This window comes from Sorex fumeus, unplaced genomic scaffold (assembly GCF_029834395.1).
Source record: "Sorex fumeus unplaced genomic scaffold, SorFum_2.1 ptg000054l, whole genome shotgun sequence".
Classification (NCBI taxonomy): Eukaryota; Metazoa; Chordata; class Mammalia; order Eulipotyphla; family Soricidae; genus Sorex; species Sorex fumeus.
Window position 1 is genome coordinate 27,613,279 of NW_026606111.1, and position 16,843 is coordinate 27,630,121.

Sequence of the window (16,843 nt, forward strand, 5' to 3'; positions counted from 1 at the left end):
TCTATAAAATGTTAAGATCATCCAATTTCATTTTGACTATCAATCACTTAAAAGCATAAATTGATTACAGACACACACTGGCTACAATTGCTAAATTTCTGTGGCTCAAAATTATTTTTAAGAAGATCAGTATTTAAGTGTGTTCATATTGTGAACTTAGTAAAAGATTTTAATCAATTCCCATCTCCAGAAAGTTATCAGACACAATACACAACAGAGATCAATTAGCGTTGAATATATTACACTTTAATTACAATGAATAAAATTTTTATTCCAGAATACTTAAAGGAGCTTTAACTTCATCATGAAGATCAAATATTGCTGAGAAAAATTCAGTTCATTTGGGTGAATGCCCTGATCCAATTAATATTTTGAACTTTTACATTTTCAGCAAGCTGCTTTTGAAAAGCATGTAAACCACTGTTATTCAGAAAAGCTGAGTTTAGAATTACAAAATAATCACTTAATTTTTACTTAATTATGTGAATTTTGAGTTAAATGGACATTTGGGTTATGTATAATTGAGTTTACCTTAAACATGGCACAAGATCACTGCACAGAGGTTGAATTATGTCTTAAGGATTGGAAGTCATAAGGATGAACTCACCCATATTTTAATGTCATACACAGAACTGACTTATTGTGGCAACTGTGTTGCCTGAGAGATAAGAGAGTGCAACCAAATTCCACCCAACACAGCTACCATGTGACTGTTCTAAAAATAGAAAAAAATGTAACACATAAGGTCAGCAAAAACTATGGCTGAGAAAACTGAATACAGGAAAGTCTAAATCAGAGCTCTAACCTTTTAATACAGTGAATGCAAATGAAAACCATTTGTCAACACTGAGCTGCCAATCCACATCGGTACTATCCAAATCAGTACTATATTTAAGAGCTGATCCACACATCTTGCTGCCTGAATGGAAAGCAATAAATACCTATAGCTATCACATCTCAGTAAGGACCTGTGGGTGAATGTTTCAGAAAGCCTGGCTTTATCCCTCAACCCAGTTATATCTGATTCATGAAGAGACCAAGAGAGCAGTCAGACATGTTTTCAGGTCAGCTCTGCTCCGGGGGAAGGGCTGTGGGCTGGGGCACATGGTGGGGGTTCAGTGGGGAAAGCGGGTTCCTGTGTCAGCTGGAGGTGCTGAGCTGGATCAGAAGCACTTGCTGCTAAGTGGAGCTCCCTGGTCTGCTCTTGATGGGCATGAAGATGTTCCAGGGTCTCCTTGGACAGCGTGATGACATGCACTGGCTCAGTCTGGGAGGTTCCATCTGGCCTTCGATCATACTAAGGCTCTGAATGTGCTCTGTTGGCTCCGGTTGAGCGGAAAGAATTAAGTTCTGCAATTGACTGTGTGAGCAGGGTGAGATTGGCAGCCTGGTCCGCAGTCATATTCTGGGAGCTTTCTGCGGTGACGATGCTGATGCCCTGGCTGGGACCCGACATGAAATTGAGGTGGGTACAGAATCGGTTACCAGCAGCTGGATTTCCTGCTCTCTGGAGGTAGAGAGTTGATAGGGCTGTAGCTGAATATTCTGACCTCTTCAGTACTATTATTATTGCCAGAAACATTGCTGGGATCTGTTGCGTGTTTCTCTTTGCTGTGTATTTTCAAGTGAGCCTTCAAGTTGTCTAAGTGAGCAAACTGCAAGTTACACTCAGGGCAGGAGAAGGGCTTCTTGCCTGTGTGGAGAATGCAGTGTCTCCTCTTGGCACTGGAGTCAGAGAAGAATTTGCCACATGTGCTTCATGAGTATGGTTTTTCTCCTTTGCAAGATGTTACCTTAAGGACAGAAAGAAGCTATTAATGACTGCTTAATTAGGGAACAGTCAGGAAAAGAAGAAAATAAATTCTGCCGGGTGGCCTGTCATGGGTTCTCCTATAGATATGTAGACCTGTGAGCAAGTCCGAACCTGCATGGGCTTCATAATCAAAAGGTGTGCTTGGGCTTGAGGCAAGGTGGTAGGTAGGCACAGGCCCAGAAAGTTAATTGTGTTTCAGAATGTGGATTTCGGATAAGAAAGCAAACATTTGTACTTGCATATTATAATTTGTTTCTTCTCTTAGAGCCAATTCTTAGACTCTAATGGTAAAATAAATACATGATTATAGCCCCTAATTATTTGTGGTGCTTCTAGGAGAACTACTAAATTAAATGTGAAAGTGAATGAATAAAATGTTTATTCAGAAAACATTCATCTCTCTTTTTTTTTAAATAGTGGTAATTTTTATGAATTTGGTATACAAAGTCTTTGCAACTCCATCACCACCAAATAGAAACAAAAACTTTGTTTTTTAAATTTAGGCTTTAAGACAGCCTCCATCCCCAAATAGAAATTTGGAAAATGAAATAGTATTGTAGACATCTGGTAATCAGAACTGACTCTCCTGATTTTGCCTCAATGAGAAATTCATTTATAGATAAGGGAAGAAAAAAAAAGAACAGAATAACAAATTTCATTAGAATTTTTTAAAGTTCTACTTTGGGGAAGAGAATGACATTAGGAGCATCTGTCCCCCTACTGACCACCCACGTTCAATAAGGATCTAACATGAGAAAAAGAACCCCAGAACCTTACCGATGGATTCGGATGTGGGTCAGAAGGGAACTCTTGGCTGTGAAGGATTTGTCACAGATTTCACAAGTAAATGGCATCTCACCTTAAAGGAGGAAAGGGTTCAGAAATACACATGCAATGTGAAACAGAGACAGAAACCATTTGTGCTTTCTAGCTATGAAAAAAAGAACAAAGATGCTTCCACTTGAATCTGCAATAAACAAGAAGAGAGTAATAAAATATTTCCAAGTTGCTATGAAGTGTCCATGCACTGTAAGGAGCACCAAGAGCCTGTGACAGAGTGCAGGTGGCACTCAGCCTGAGTACTGGAATTAGGGTTCCAGGACAGCGTACGGGATACAATCAGCAGATCATATCCCTACTGTGACTACACACACATATCGTACCATGTGGTTAAGGAGCATTCCCCACCTCTTTTTTAAATGTATTGCTGGGGAGAGGCACACACAGCTTTGTGCTTAGGGACCACTCCTGGTGATGTTGGGAAACCATGTGATGCTGAGGATGGAACTGTGTCTCCTGCCTGCAGAGTATGTGCTCAGCCTTGTTCCCAGCCCTTAGGAAGACCTCCAGACCTTCAGAAGAACCCCTGTACATCATATCCACTGGCAACATAGCTCCAACTCACCACCCCTCAGCATCTCTCCTATCATGTCCCCAGCTTCTGCTTGTGCTCCTTCTTGCCCATGACCAGTGTGGCCAGCCACACTGATCACGGGTGAGAGGGAGCATGAGTAGAGGTGATGAGCCAAGACAGATGAGCCATGTTTTGGCTGCAAATGGTTCCTCATTCTGAGATAGAAGCACAGATCTCTGGCCCACAAGAATCAAAGATCTGTCAGAACACTCCCACCTTCGTCTCAAACCTCTCTGACTTCAGCTGGCCCCTCTTGTCCACTGATGTAACCTCTTGAAGAGTCACAGGCACCACAGTCAAGCCAGGCACACTGCTCTAGATCTTTCATTCCCTTCCCCTCCCCAGGGTCTGCTGACACGGGTCCCAATCTTCAAGTTTGTGCAAAGGTCACTTGACTGATGCAATTTCATCACCACTGAAAAGGACCCTCAGCCCTCATCCTGTCTAAGTTCACTTCCCAAGCTAATCTTGCCACAATGCTCTTCCCTCTTTCCAAACTGTGCTTGTCATTTATGAAGGATTCCCCACCATTTGAAACAGTGGGGCTAGTGAACCTGTCCCCTCCTACTGTCCCAGTGTCCAGATGTGGGCCTGGCACACTGGAAATCCCTGTCTAGTGAATTAAGTCGAAGCCACACTTAAATAACACACACCAGTATGTATCACTGGTGGCTTACACCTGGATGTCCACTGGATGGCGTATATCACTAGTGGCTCTCAGTGTAAATCACATCAAACAGACTATACCAATAGAAATGGTTATATGTTTGCCAACCCTTCTTATTACACTCCAGTCCAACAAAGCAGAGCTCCATCAATGAAGGTGCCAGATGGCAAGGAACACAAACTCTAGTGCAGGGAGTGGGGGTAGTGTGGGGGTGGTTTTGGTGGTGCTGGTCGGTGGGGGTGTGTGGAGGGTGTTCAACTAAAGCTTCAACAAATATTTCTTCAGCATTGGCATGTACAATGAACATACATTAAAACGGTTATGTCCTCTGGAAACAAAATTAAGTGATCTGAAGATTGGCAAGGGAGCTATATACTATGAAAGACAAAGAACAAAAATTAATTTAACGAGGCAACAGCAAGGGATGAGTGCATTTGGGAGTGGAAGATGGTCAGAGAGCTTCACTGATACAGCAAACTCATGGGAAAACTCATGGGAGACTTTTTGCCACGTCCCCTCAGGCAGGGGACACTTCTGATAACAGGACAGTATGCCACTTTGTATCTCAGGCTCTTACCACTCCAAAGGTCAGAGCAGGTCATTGCCATTAGCTTTCCAAAATTTTTAGAAACAGAGCTGGGCCTATTCTGATTCTGGCACAGTCCATTTCTCAGTCCATTTCTTCTTTCTGTAGAATTTAACAGGGGGTATCTGCTCAGTTCACTTGTCAGTGCAAAGTTTTGTGTGGGAAACACCACTTGATGGCAAGGTTAACTGTATCCACAATTCCATTTGGGGTTACTATACCTCAGGGAGCCTTTCCATTGGCAGATGTAATGGATATTCTTTCTAGGAACACTCTCCAAGTGAAGCTTTTGGAGGAAGCCAGTAGGATGAATAGAAATCAAATATTCCTAAGGGGCCGAGGTTTGGGGTTAAAGAAAAGAAAAAAAATATTCCTAAGGGGAATCTGGAGAAACTTTTCCTATATTTCTTGGTTTCTTATTTGTTCTTGTAACAGTGGGACATGGATTACATGTCATGCTATCAGTGACCCATTTCATTCATGCTTATACAATTCTAAAGCATTGATAGGCAATGGAGAGAGTTCAAAGAGCTAGTGCACATGCTTTGCATAGCAGAGACCTGTATTTGAGCCCTACCACCTTATGGTCCCCTGAGCACTGCTGTTATGTGATCCCAAAACAAAGTAAATAAAATATTGAGAGGCTATTCAAAATACAGAGCTTTGATACAAAAGATATGATAACTAAGAAGAATATGGTCTGTTTGAGAAGATAACATACATGTAGCAATCATGTAACAAAGTGCTGCATTTTACTGAACATTCAACTGAGAGGTGTCAGGACGACAGAGGTGGAAGAGGCAAGACCAGAGTGAACAGAGAGATCATAGAGAACTTGTCTGGATACATAGTAGGATAAAGAGTACAATAAAAAAAAAAAAACTGGTGCTAACTTCACTTCTTATTAGGGAGACGTCAATCAAAATCACGTTGAGATTAAGTCCTCACACCCATGAGAATGACCTTTACCGAAAAGACAGGAAACTACAAAGGTTGGCAAGGATGTGGAGAAAAGAAAACTGTTAGTGGTAGAGTAAATTGGTTGTTATCTCACTGAGAAATGGTGTGTAGATTTCTTAAAAACAAAACAAAACAAAAACACCTGAAAATAGAAATATCAGAGATCCAGTGCTACAACACCTGGACATTTATTCAAAGAACAGGAAACACTAATGGGGGAGGAGATTTACACCCATACGATCAGAGAAGCACTGTTCATAATAGCCAAACATGAAACCAGCACAAATGCACAGCACAGACGAAGAGATAAACTATTTTGGATAAAGAAGCTATATTTACATGTTTTATAGGATACTACCATACCATTAAAAATGATGAAATCATGCCTTCTGAGGCAATTTGGATCAACCTGAGGTGTTAGGGAAATAAGTCAGAAAGCAAAAGACACTTAGTTTCACTCATCTATCCACTCCCTCCTGGACAGCTAGTTAACTCTGTAAGATCATGGCTTCTCTTTAGTGTATACACCTGGGTATACCATTTTATTTTATTTATTTATTTTTTTTATTCCTGGAGTGCGTGGGGGACCATATGGGATGCTGGGATTTGAACCCGGGTCGACCACGTGCAAGGCAAATGCCCTACCCGCTGTGCTATTGATTCAGCCCACTCCTGGGTATACCATTTGGCACTGTGAGACCATTTAGTACCCTCTGCTTTGTAATGTCAAATAAAAGTCAGATTTATTTATCTTTGTTTGCTTTTGTTTACAGGTGATTAATCTATTCCCACCTCAGCGTTTAGGAGTCACTCCTGTTGATGCTCAGAGGATCATGTGGTCCTGGGGATCTAACTGACGCTGATGCATGTGCAAGAGCATGTGCATCGTTCTGTGAGCCATCTCCCGGCCTTCTCACCATTTTAATTTTTTTATTTTGAGGTCACACCCAGCAGTGCTCAGGGATTACTCCTGGCTCTACACTCAGAAATTACTCCTGGTGGGCTCAGGGGATCAAACGAAATGCTGAGGTTTGAACCTAGGTGGGCTGCTTGTAAAGCAAGCATCTTACCTGCTTCACTGTCTCTCCAGCCAATCCTTACCGTTTTACAAGGCTGTTGTATTCTGTTATATTTTGTTTTTTTTTTTTTTTTGTTTTTGATCATATGTTTTATAATACAGGATTTACAAAACAAAACGTGCTTAATTCTACCCCCTCTAGTGAACCTCCAAATAATGAAAATGTAGAGAAAATTTTTCCACATATATATGCATATATAGTTTTGTGCTTATTATTTTTTTTTCCCTTTATTTTATTTTATTTTTTTTAAAGTTGTAGATTTACAATTTTTTGTGCTTTGGTTTCAATTATACAATGATCAGATACCCATCCCTCCACCAGTGCCCATTTTCCACCACCATGGATAATATCCCTCCCACCCCCATCCCCCCATCCCCCCTGTCTCTGTGGCAGGGCAATCCCCTGTGTTCTCTCTCTCCTTTTGGGTGTTGTGGTCTGCAAAAGAGGCATTGAGTGGCAAACATCTGTTATATTTTGTTCAAAATTAACCTGACTGATGAGGTTATGAATGCTTACTGTGGATGCCTATGTGGATTTTCGAGCCTGTGACATTATAAGCAATCCTGCTTATGGTGAATATTCTTTTTGGTTTTGGTTTTTGGGCCACACCCAGCAATGCTCAGGGCTGACTCCTGGCTCTGCACTCAGGATTACTCCTGGTGGTACTTGGGGAATCTTAAGGGATGTCAGGGATCGAACTCAGCAAAACAAATGCTGTACCTGCTGTACTATGGCTCCAGCGCTGATGGTGAATATTCTTATGCAAATATCTTTTCACAGCTGGGCCTCTAAGGTGTTGATTCATGTATTTCCAAAGTTTTTTCCAAGAGGGTCCAAACTGTACTCCCACAACAGGAAGTCAAGATGTCCATTTTCAGGCACGTGTGTAAGCAGGCACACTCATCTCTTTCCGCCTGTCTCCAGTGGACTCCAGATTCAAACACCCAGTTGCCTTTGCCACATCTACTCACAGATGTCAGACATTCACTCAGGGTTCACATGTCCAAAATTAAACTCACAATTTGTTCCCCCTTTCCTCCCTTTTCTTTCACCCCTCCACTCCAATCCTCAGCAAGCCACATCATCACTTTGGGCAGAATCTATCCACAGCTGTTGGCACCACTCTAGGGACAGCACACCCTCAGAACTTCAAGAGCCTAATGGTCTTGGCACCATCCTAATGAGTGCCCCATTGCACCTCACTGCATAGAGAGCCCATTAGATTTCCAAGTGATATCACATCCCTGCTCATGGGAAAGTCATCTAATCTGGAGTAAAACTCAGAAGTCCTGACCAAGGCCTTCAAAGTTCTACTGTCTGATAGCAGAACAGAATCATTTTCTAGGCAACTTTTTAAAATGCCCATTCTGAAAGGGCTGAGGCAGTTGGACCAGGTTTGATATGTGGCACCTCATGATCCTGATCAGAGAGAGGAGCAACCCTAAACAAAGAGCTGGGAGTAGCCCCTTGAGCACCACCAAGTATGGCCCAAGCCCCACCTCCCCAAAAGCTAATTCTGACTCCCTTTCCCATAACACTTGAAGAGAATCTTCGGGTACCAGGATTTTTTATAAAAGCATCTCAGGATAGATGCTTCCTCTGAAAATAGGATGTGTTTTCTCAGATGGGCACTATGGCTTGTGTGCTTCTGCTTCACAGTTCCTCAGTTGAACACCACTATGGTGTTTTGTTCAGCAGAGGAACACTTCCAGACAAGGATCCTCTCCTTTGCAGAGCAGCAGCTGCCCTTACCACACCCTGTCCCTCTCCCTAATATGCTCTGAAGTCTGCTTTTTGTCTCCATATGAAGGTGAGCCCTCAAAGCATGGGCTATGGGGCTGGAGCAATAGCACAGCGGGTAGGGCGTTTGCCTTGCACGCGGCCGACCCGGGTTCAATTCCCAGCATCCCATATGGTCCCCTGAGCACCGCCAGGGGTAATTCCTGAGCGCAGAGTCAGGAGTAACCCCTGTGCATCGCTGGGTGTGACCCAAAAAGCAAAAAAAAAAAGAAAAAAAAAAAAGCATGGGCTATGTCCAGCTCATTCAGTGTAACTGCCTCAGAATCGACACAGAGTCTGGTATCTACTGTTTAATAACTATGTCAAATGGAAAAATTCAATTTCATGGATCTGATATCTAAAGAAAAAATTATAGATATTTCTTTTCATAAAATCTATTCATACCCCATGAAGTTTATTTTAAAGAAAGTAAATGATGTTGAAGAGTAAAACTTTTGTTAAAAAGAGTTCCAGGTCCCAGAGATTCAATAAGGATTAAGATGCTTTCCTTTCAAGGGAATTACCCTGCTGTAATCACTGGCACCACCTATCACTCCCCAGACATGTCCTGGAGTAAATCCTGGGCACAGAGCCAGAAGTTAGCCCCGACCACTGCTGGATGTCACTCCAACACACCCACTCCACCCTTCCCCAACAATAATACATATTCAAACTAGCCAGAGATATAGCGGAAGTTAAGGTGCTTATTTTACATGCAGACAACCCTGGTCAATCTCCCACTCTACATGATTCCCAGAGAATCAGCAGGAGTGGTCCCCTAAACACCCTCCTTCAATGTGTTCAAAGCAACATAAATCAGATGTGATTTTAGCAGCCTAACAACATTATTAATTAATCGATCCATAACATTTTCCTAAGCAAATCTAAGCATTATTTTTAGGTGCTCATTACAGAAAGGTCTAAAACACACACATACTTACTTTTCTGATCTTAAATGAAAGACTGATATGGTAGAATTCTCAGGAGGTGATTTCTCACACAGCCTCGATTTTATGTATTGATCCAGAGGTGAAAGGAGAAAACCCTCCATTTCTAAGCTACTCACGAACATTAGCCATATCTCACTTTGATTTCTTAAAAACAAAACTTCACTCTCTTCAATGCTGAAATGGATAAAGAGTGAAACACAATACCAAATACAGACTTGTTCTCTTGGGGTATATTCAGTATATGAGATCCATTTTGCTGTTCAAAGACTGCTGCCTGGGGCTTTCAAGGAATGCACTTATGAAAGTTCTACCCAGCAAACAATAAGCACCTCAGAAAGGACTTTAAGCATACTCCATTCCTCAACTCTCCTACACCATAAACGGTACTGGACAGGAAGGCTGAGGCGGGTTACCTGCACGTGTTCGTAGATGTTTCTTTAGCTGAGACACATCCAGGAATTTGCGATGGCAGTTACATTTCGGTAATCCGTGACCTTGTCGCAATAATAAAAAAAGTGTCAGTGCATATATGCTCTCCCTGCATTTCTTCAGTGATCTGTGTTAAAGCACTTCCCTGAAAAATAATCACTTTAAATATGGGGCTTTAATGAAACAACAGTAATTTTTATAATTCACTTGGTAGTAGTAATTATTTTCCTATATATCTCAGTTTACTGTTTCCCCAAGAGACTGGGACCCTTTCAGTCTCCCTAAATGTAATCTCATCTTTCCTCAAAGGTCTCATGTGCTGACCAGCTGAATACAAATGATGCTCTCAAGCTCCCCTCACATCCCCACTCATATCATATTGTTGGCAGAGCAGACAATGGACAGAGGCATATGAAAGCAGACTGGTCTAAAGGCTATGGGGTGGGGGGGGGGGGAGGGCAGTTGATGTGGTCCAGGCACAAAAATAAGCAGTCAACTGGCACCTTCCTTGTCAAGAGGTATTTTGAAAAATGTCAATTCCATAATGTTTCTGGGTGGCACTGAACTGTCACGTAAGAATTAAATACAGGGCCTAGACTTAGCTCAATGGGAGATTACATGCCCTGCACATGGGAGGCTGTGGGTTTGATTTCTTAGGCCCCCCAACCTCCAATTAAAAATACACAGTAAGAATAACACATGAAATTTTTATTTAGGTGGCTTTTTATGACTCTTTGCCCAAACACTATCTTCTACAACACAAAACTAATGTTTCAGAAATACACAACTATACTGCATTTGCATATCTTCCCCACCTATCAAAAATTTCTCTCCCTTTAACTGTACCTGTATGAACTTGGTAATGGCTCTTTAGTTGTCTTTTTCTGGCTGAAATATTTCCCACACTGATCACAGGTAAAAGACTTCCGTCCTGCCAAATAAAGCACAATACACTAAAGCATTCCACCAACTATGAAGATCTAGTAAGGTCACTACGAAGGCAAACAGCACAGCAGGCCCTTCCCATCTTCCATAAATGACACCATGACTGCCATAAATCCAAATGTCTCCAGTGTCTATCAGAGTCTGAGAAATATGCAAAGGTCTGTTGGTAGAATTGAAGGATTCATATGAAATTCAAAGACATCAAGAGGAAAATAACTCCAGTCTCTAGAGGGTAAAATATTTTTGCACACTGAACTTCCAGCAGCCAGTTTATAAGCTTCAGTGTAAGATTAGAGGCTGAGCTGCACATCAAAACTGCCCTCTGACATAAACTATAATCTGGTCTCCCAACTCTGTGTGGGTGAGGATGCTAAGCTAAGCAAGGACCACGTAGATTATGGGAATGTTCGCCCCACCCCACTCCCTGCCAACATGGGACCCTAATGCCAGCCGCCCCTCTATTACCTGAGTGGAGACTCATGTGCTCCAGCAGCGAGTGCTTGGTGGTGAGAGCTTTGTTGCAAACGGTGCAGGTGTATGGCCTCTCGCCTGTGTATATCCGGGTTTGGACCTGCAGGGAGTGCTTCTGGGCAAAGCCTTTTCCACACTCATTGCATTTGAAAGGTCGCTCCCCTGGAAGAAGAGCCCCAGAAGGATGGTGTAAGCAAGATCCTGCTCATCTTTCTGCTCCTTCCTAAATTTAAAGGACAACATACAAGTTTCTCCTAAAAGGCACAAACCCAAAAAAGCACTTCATGGGAGAGGCATTAGCAGTACAATTCAGCAAGCTGGAACAGAGAACTCTGATACCCATTCTGAGCTGACAGGCTCATTTGAGACAGCGTGCCCTGAAAGTTCTATCACCCCCATCCCTCCTCAAGACTCCTATTCCCTGAAGTCAGGGTCTGCCTGGGGCCCACAGAACGTTCTCTGAAGAGGGTAAGACAAAGCATCTGTGGAGTCAGGGTTTCCAGATTGCAGATCCAACGGCACAGAGAAGCAGGGAGAGCCAAAGTGTATATGGAAGCATGAGGTGCTCCCCACCGTGCAGCCGGAGGGAGCAGAGCTTCTAAAGATGAAGTGGGGAGGCTGAGAGACACATGCAAAGCTTCTGAAAGAAGCAGGCACCATACAAACCATCCCAGCCAGGTCTCTGTTGACACTTCTATCCACACATGCAAACAACCAGTAGGGTTTAATCATTATTTTGGAGGGTGGGGTGGGGAGGTTTGAGCCACACCTGGCTGTGCTCAGGGATAATTCCTGACAGGTGTTAGGACCATATGAGATGCTGCTGATTGACCTGGGTTGGCTGCACGCAAGGCAAAAATCCTGCTAGCTGTACTGTCTCTTGGCCCCTGGTTAAATCACTCTTGCATGTAGCTAATTCTTAACTTTTATTTGTTTGGGGGCCATTTCTGGCTCTGCATTCAGGGATCATTCCTGGTGATGCTCAGGGTACAAAATGTCCTTAACAGGAATCAAACTGGGGTCAGCTATATGCAAGGGAAGTGCCTGGGGCTAGAGAAAGACTACAGTGCTTAAGACCCTTGCATTCCAGGTGGCTGACCTCAGTTTGATCCCTGCTACATTAGCATAATGGTCTCCTGACAATGGCCAGTGATCCTGGGGCACAGATCCTGGAGTAAGCAACTGGCTTTCCCACCCAAAGCGTTGGCTTCTGTTGAAGAAGATAACTAAACAGACAAAAAAGGGACTTTAGGAAAAGACAACCAGGGTGAAGAAAACATCAAAAAGATAAAAGTGGGGGACAGGGGTGTGGTTCAAGAGGTGCATCACATGCCTTGCACATGCAAAACCCTGAGTTCAATTCCTAGCACCCTTGTAATGGCCCTTATAAATATCCCTGGACACTGCAATGGGCGGAGGGCGGGGGCTCATCACTACAGATCCCAATTAAGGAAGATAAGGTGCTCATAGCTGGGCTGAGCTTCTCTAAGAGTGGCCCTGAGTCTCCTGAGAACTATGCGGGAGGCCCCCTCCCCCTCACCGCAAATAAAATGACAAAAGTGGAAAGAAGAGCAAAATGCAATAGAAAATAGGAGGGGAAAAAAAATCAGAAGAATGGGTCACAAACTCCTAAATCCAAAGAGCAGCAGCTTAGGGGCCAGGGAGATAGTAAAGGGAGTAGAGTGCTTGCCCTGCACTTCAGCAAACTCACGTTCTATTTTTTGGCATACCATATGATCCCCTAAGTCCGCCAGGAGTGATTGCTGAGCACTGCTGGGTGTGCCCCACCCCCAAACAAAGAAAAAAGAGCAGCAGCTCAGAATACAGAGAGAATGGGCCAATAAGAATACTTTAAAACAATTTTCTGAAACTGAAAGCTACGGAGTTCCAGATTATCTGGATCCGCTAGTATGTACCCAATGAAAGAAAACAGACTCACACTCAAGTGATTGGCTACAATATTCCAGAATATTGCGGGGGGGGGGGGGGGGGGGTCCTCTATGCTATTTTACCTAAAAGTCTTATAAAACTAGCTATATTTTGAAGGGGGTTGGGAGGATTGCACATGCAGCAAGGTTCAGTGCTTATTCTAGGCTCTGAGCACCTGGGGGTGCTCAGAAGACCATAGACAGTGTCAGTGATCAAACCAGGATCAACTACTTGCAAGGCAAGTTCCTTAACCTCTGTATTAACTCTCTGGCTTCTACAACTCTTTAAACCAGTGTCTCCCAACCATGGCCCATATGTTGCTTCAGTGAGCCCACAGGACATTTCAAGGTCAGTGGTGAAAATCATGGCATATGATTGGGTGAGGAGGCAGTATGATGGGGGGCACAAGGAAACAAGGTTGGAAAAGGGGCAAAGTCTAAAAAGAGGTTGAGAAAAACTGCTTTAACTGTCCTCTATTACAGTTCAACAAATCTTTCTCACAGGTCTACCAAAATTCAAGGCTCACAATCAAACTATCAGTACTTAAAATCTACAGGGAGCTTTGAAAACACTACTGGAATTGGGAATTTGGTACAAAGGGCTGAATGGAGACCCAGGTTCCATACCAAGTTCTGTACTGGGTGCTATCCCAGATCACAGAGCCAGAAATAGCCCTGGGCATTACCAGGTGTGGCTCCCAAACAAATTCAAAGATCTAAAAGCACCTCTACTCTAATTAATCAGAAGCTGAGGTTGGGCCCCACCAGATGTCTTAGACGCTCATTAAGTGACTCTAAGATGTGGCCAGGTGGAGAAACACAGTACTAGATGCTCCTGGGTTTTCTGGTCAGGTCACTGGCTGAGAGATTTAGGCCCAGCCCCTATACCAAGGCTGACAATGGAATCAAGGAACTCTTACATGGTAGTGACCCAGAAGAGAGGGATTAAGAGGTGGCTGAAAATTATTTTTGAATATTGGTCTATACTCTCCAATATGGTGGCCCCTTCATTAAAATAATTTTAGTCCCTTTCTCACATTCATCCCTGGGTCAAATACTCAAAGTTCAAGTGGCATGTGGTTACCACATATCTGACAGTGCAGAGAGAACATTCCCATCACTGTAGAAGGGACCAAAGAGGAGAAGCCACTTAAGCCAGATTACTAAGGGAGAAAGCTAAGTGGACAGCCATGGTCAAGCTCACGCAGGACCAGGAGTCAGAAAGGACAATCAATTTATCTAGCACTTGCCACCTGGACATGAAAGCCTTGAGCCTCCACCCCAAAGAAGAAAAGTGGTTCTGCAATGAAGCTATCAGGTTCTAACCCCAGGTGTCCCCAAATGGAAGATCTGGGCTGATTAACTTCTGAGGAGTTGAGCTCTTCCTCTGTCCACTGGGGTCGTACCCTATCTCCTGAGACTACAGTGAGAATTAAATGTAGTAACATGTCTAAAGGCTTTATTATAATCCCCACTGCACAGAAGTTGTGCCATAAATGAAAGCCATGATTAGTGTTCTTTCCCTGAAACACATTCCAATTTGTGGGGAAAGCATAATTACCCATGTGGCTCCTCTGGTGGGTTGCTAAAAAGTGATTGTACTTAAAGACTTTGCTACAGTCTTTACAACGGGCCTCGGGGCCGCCAGGGGGCTTTCTCCTTCCACAGACCTTCTTGGCTGGGCCTTGGTCATCTTCATCCCCAACAAGTTTGTAATCTTTCAGTTTGACGGATCTGCGGATCCTTCGCTTGCTGTATGGACGCTGGCTGTCTTTCCCGTCCTGCGTCTTGGGATCACAGTTCTCATCTTTTTCTGCAGATACTTCCTCCCTTCTGCCTGCCTCAAAAGTGGCTTCAGATGTTTCCAACTCTTTTGCTTGAATCTGTTCATTCACTGGCTCCCCATCTTCTTCTTTTACCACAAAGTTTTATCTGTTCTGAACAGAAATTTTCACTCTCAGCTGTATATCTTCCTCAGTTGTCAGGTCTGACTGTGTCTCCTGCACACTGCTGACTTTTCTTGGCCATCCTTGTTTCAGCTTAGAGGATAGCATTTCTTATTAGAAATCACCACCACTGGAGCACCAGCAGTGTTCAAAGCTGTTGGCTTGTGGGAACTGTGATGATTCTGAAAGTCTACATAGGCCATCACCAGGTAATAGACTTTTAGGAACTGAACAGTGGCCAGGATTTGCTCTGTACTTTTCTCACTGGCCTGGAGACAACCTGTGTAGATAAATTTTAGCAGGATACCAAAAGTATCAGCCACCATGTCTTCCAACATATAAATGGACTGGCCAATCTTGCCCCCTTCAGCTAACATCACTGAGAAGTATTCACTACTGGCAGCAAGTAAAACATTATGGGCCCAGAAATGTACATTCTCCACAATTAACATGTCACAGAGAAATCCTTTCTTTCTCTGATCTTCAAAACTGGCCAAGCCCTTCTCACTGTGAGTGTCTGAAAGGACAACAAGCTGTCCAGTTTGTTCTGGTGTTTCTGCCATTTTCCTTAGAAGCCCAGGAGTGCACCTGAAATAATAAAATAATGTATAAAGATGTTAGAAAAACACTCTAAAAGTTAATTTCAGTCCAAATGAGCCTAAAAGAATGTGATCACCCATCCTGTTTCTGAATTGGAGCCATAGCCCTGTGGGTAGGGCGTTTGCTTTGCACGCAGCCGACCTGGATTCGATTCCTCTGCCCCTCTCGGGGAGCCTGGCAACCTACCGAGAGTATCTCGAGCGTGGCAAAGCCTGGCAAGCTACCAGTGATGTATTTGATAGACCAAACACAGTAACAAGAAGTCTCACAATAGAGACATTACTGGTGCCCGCTCATGCAAATCAATGAATGGGAGGACAGTGCTACAGTGCTACAATCCTGTTTCTAATTAAAAAAAAAAAAATCCCCCCCTTCTCCTTTTAACACAGACAATAGAACTTAATGTCTCACACAGACCGGCAAGACACATGTTCTATTGCTGAGGGCACTCCTGGCACCAGTCGAGATCATTTTCAACTGTTGAAACAAAACAAACACAAAAGCCAGCTTTAGGTTCTCACTCCAGGTGTACCTATTCCTAGCAGGAAAGCAACATTCAACATCTAAGTCGGCCCTGAGGGTTTGTTTTCCCCTCTGCAACAAAAAGAGGCAAGTGGGACCCACCACCTCTCAAGTGCTTCCCGGCACGAACTTTCCAGAGCTGCACGCCTGAGGCTGATTAGTCTCGCTCGCGAGTGCTCGCATCCTTAGCCATTTTGTCAGGGAATCAAATATGAAAAGGGCCAAGACCGAACCCACGCACACGTGCGAGGCGCACTGGCGGGGTTGGGCGCAATAACACATCTATAACGGAAGGTACCCCGAGCCGGCGGCCACCCCGGGGGCGGGCGGCGGGAGGAGGCAGACGGCGCACGGCGCGGGGCGACACGGCAGCCCCCGCCTCAGGCCCTTCAGGCCAGCCAGATCCGAGTGCGGTTGTCAACGCGATGAGTCCCTGGTCCGCTTACCTCTCGGGGGCGCCGTGCGGGGTCCGAGTCGCGATCGACTCACCCGGCGGCCTGGGGGGCTCCGAGGCGCCGGGCCCCGCCGAGCCGGCAGCCGGATCTACGCGCCGCTACCGCCGCCAACCCGGAAGCGCTGCGGTCGGGAGCAGCCTGTGCGCGGCGGCCAGACCACGTGGCCACGGGGCCGCCACGGGGCCGCCCTGGGCCGGCCGGGGGGCGGGGCCTGAGGCCCCACGCAGCTCCCCGGAACGCCCCAATGCGGAAGACGCAGATGGGCAGCCCTGGCCATGTCCCCCTGCCGTTTCGCCGGT

At 44.5% G+C, this 16,843-nt stretch overlaps 1 pseudogene; it reads right to left on the minus strand.

Moving 5' to 3' along the window:
- Positions 1 to 289: 289 nt before the first annotated feature.
- On the minus strand, positions 290 to 15,530 carry LOC130033410 (zinc finger and BTB domain-containing protein 24-like; annotated as a pseudogene).
- Positions 15,531 to 16,843: the final 1,313 nt, after the last annotated feature.